Below are 3718 nucleotides of genomic sequence, written 5' to 3' on the forward strand. Positions count from 1 at the left end.
GTAGCCAACAATCAATTTATAAAAATAATAACAATGATTTACCACACAATCAGAAACAATAAATCTAAATTTATTATATTGAAATAAGAAAATAAGGAAACTATGACAGTTTAATTTGAGTGTGCTTAAGAGTAGATAAACTTCTAATAATCATTTTTAAAAAAATCTCTTTGAGGAGATTGCATTAAGATGGTAAAGTATCATATCAGAACTTTTTTCTTATGAAAGTACTGGCTGATTGAAGACTCTTAGGAAAAGTGAACATACGTAGTCAATTCACATCATCTATAATATACCAATTTGTGATAAAATTTACAAAGCTGAAAAATAAATAGCAAATACTAATAATAAGTCAAAATTTCAAGGCTTGGTATAAATATGACCAACTAATAATTATCCCTTGGATCTACTCGATTACTGTAAAATTTCAATCAAATAAAATCAAAACAAAAGATTGCAATCTCAGAAGGAGGTTGATGTAATGTTAATGGATTCAATTAACATTACATCATGTTTTTTCTAATTGAAAGTCAAATTTATTAATCATAAAATTAATTTAGGAGTCATATAAGCATTAATAATAAAATAGAAAAATGGGAGATAAACATCTCTAATAATAATAAATATTTTGCCAGGAAATTTTGGATTTAGTTTAGTTAAATATTTAGGGATATGTGTGTGTGTGTGTGTATGTGTGTGTGTCTTCTGGATGGTGTTATAAGCTATATTTCTGTTATAGTTCACAGCCTGTAGTAATCATGGTTTTCTAAGAGAGATAGATCATATACTATAGGAATTGGCTCATGTGGTTCTGGATGCTGAGAAGTTAGAAAATCTGAACCAGGAAAACTGGTGGTGTAATTCAGTCTGAGTGCACAGGCCTGATAATCAGTGTTTGGGGGTTGATGGTATAAGTTCTGATCTGAGTGCAAAAGCCCAAGAACCACGAGTGCTGACATCTAATCCAGAAGACAGAATGTATCAGCTCAGAGAGAGAGACACACACACACACAAATTCACCCTTCCTCTACCTTTTCATTCTATTCAGCCGTTCAGCAAATTAAATGGTTCATCTGATTTCCTCAGTTCACATGGGGAGGTCCATTTGCTTTACTCAGTTCACCAATTCAAATGCTAATCTTTTTCAGAAACACCTTGACAGGCACACCCGAAAATAATGTTTTACCAGATATCCCTTAGCCCAGTCAAGTTGACACAGAAAATTAATTGTTGCACAGCCAAAGTTAAAAAGATACATTTATAAATCTCGTGTAATGATTAAAATTTTTATAGTTTATGGTTAGTTTTATAATGGATTGTGCTATATAGGATATCAACTTGAATCAAAAGGTCCAGGTTCGAAATAGAACTTCAGCATTTAATAACTGGATGATGAAGAATAGTTCTCTTGAACTCTGTTTTCTCATTTATAAAATGAATGTAATAATAGTATCCAACAGACTGGGTTGTTGAGAATTTAAATAGAATAAATGGAAAAGAATGTGTCAAAAAGTTAGCATATGGTGAACACCAAATAGTAATAATATTAGAGCTATCATAAATGATTCGAATAAGGTTTGTCAGAGAGACTTCTACTTCTGACAAAGATGGAGGAATGGACGATGGATTTACCATTCCACTGGACAAAATAAACTGGACAAAATATATGAAACAATGGTTTTCAAGACACTGTGTGTGAAGCAGCGGAACACAATGATCCCTAGGAGATGGGAAGCAAATGGGATGAATTCTATGATTGCCCAGTTTACTGAGAGTCTCCTGGCCACAATTCAGGAGGAGAAAACTCAGGTGGAGCCTAGAGACTTTGAGAGTTGAGAAAATGGAGCTGAGAGTCTGAACAGACAAATGTAACTAGAGTTTTCTAGAAAAAGGACTGAAGATGTGACAATTTCACACACAGAAAAGAGGGTGCTTCCCTTAGTGTTAAGAAATAATTAGCATTACTCTAAACATGGCTCTACTTTTGTCTAATAAATATTAAAAGCAGAACTTGAAAGGATCAGACTATTTCCAGGAAACTTAACTGCATCCAAAAACAAAGCTCAAGAATATTTGTGGGAATTCAAAAATATCCACAATATAAGGTAAAATTCACAATGTCTTGTTTCCAATAAAATATGAGGCAAATAAGCGGGAAAATACAACCCATATTGAAGAGAAAAATCAACTATTTGAAACCAAACGAGAGCTAACAAATAATAGAATTAGCAGAAAAGAACATTAAAAAGTTCTAACTTTTGTATACCACATATTAAAAAAGTTAAGTAGCATAGAAGATATAAAAAAAGACTCAAATCAAACTTCTAGAGATGAAAACTACAATAAATGAAATGAAAAACATACTGATTGAGATTATTGTAGATTTAGACATTGTAGAAGAAATGATTGGTTAACGTGAAGGCATAATAATAGATAGTATCCAAAATGAAAGAAGTGAGAAAAGAATTAATGAGCTGTCAGACAACTTCAAGTAGCTTAGTCCACAAAGAGGAGCCCACTGAGAATATAGTTGTAAAAGTAATGGTTAAAATTCCCCAAATTTGCTGAAAACAAACCCACAAATGCAGGAAGCTCAAATAGTCCCAAGCATAAGGAAAATGAAGACAATTACACCAATGCACATCATAATGAAATTGCTCAAAACCACTAATAAAGAGAAAAATCGTAATAGAGCCAGAAAAACCACACACATGATATACAGAACAAAAGTAAGAATGACAGCAGAATTTTCTTTGGAGCATACAATAGAAGACAGAGGAACATCTTTAAAGTACTGAAACACAAAAAACCCTGTCAACCTAGAATTTTATACTGTGAAAAAATCTTTAAAAAATGAAGGCAAAATAAAGACTTTTTCTGAAATACAAAAAAACAAAGTATTAATTACCAACAGACCTGCATTATAAGACATGCTAAAGGAGGTCCTTCAGGGAAAAAGAAAATCTTACCAGATGGAAACATATCTGTACAATATAGAGCATTGGAAATAATAACTACATTGGTAAATATATGATTATTTTCTTATTTTTAAAATCACTTCACAATGTTATTGACTTTAAATAAAATTAAAACAATATTTGGGACTTATAATGTTATGGGTTTTATAACATTGTAAAAGTGAAATGTATGGCAAATGCTGAATGGAAAAAATGGAAGTATACTATTGTGAGGTTTTAATACTTTACATAAAGTGGTAAAATATATCTTAAAGTTCAACTGCGATAAGTTAAAGATATATCCAGTGAACCCTAAGGCAACCACTAAAATAAAAAAGACCCCAAACTATAAGGCAGAGTGTCAGATTGAAAAAAAAAGCATGATTCAACTATACTGCCTACAGGAAACACAACTTCACTATAAAGACACAAATAGATTTAAAACAGAAGAATAGAGAAAGATATACGATGCTAGCACTTACCAAAATAAAGCTAGAGTGTCTATATTAATATCAGATAAAGAAGGATTCAGAGCAAAGAATATTACCTGGGTAAGTGAAGGTCATTTCATAATGAGAAAGGGGTCAATTCATCAGGAGTACATAATTCTAAATGTTTAAGCTTCTTATAACTGAACTTCAAAGTATATGAAGAGAAAACCGATAGAACTGCCAGAGGAAGAAGACAAATTCACAATATAGTTGAATATTTTAATGTCTCCCCCTCAATAACTGACTGAAAAAGTAGACAGAAAACCGAAA

This window comes from Pteropus medius, unplaced genomic scaffold (assembly GCF_902729225.1).
Source record: "Pteropus medius unplaced genomic scaffold, Ma_sr-lr_union100, whole genome shotgun sequence".
Classification (NCBI taxonomy): domain Eukaryota; kingdom Metazoa; phylum Chordata; class Mammalia; order Chiroptera; family Pteropodidae; genus Pteropus; species Pteropus medius.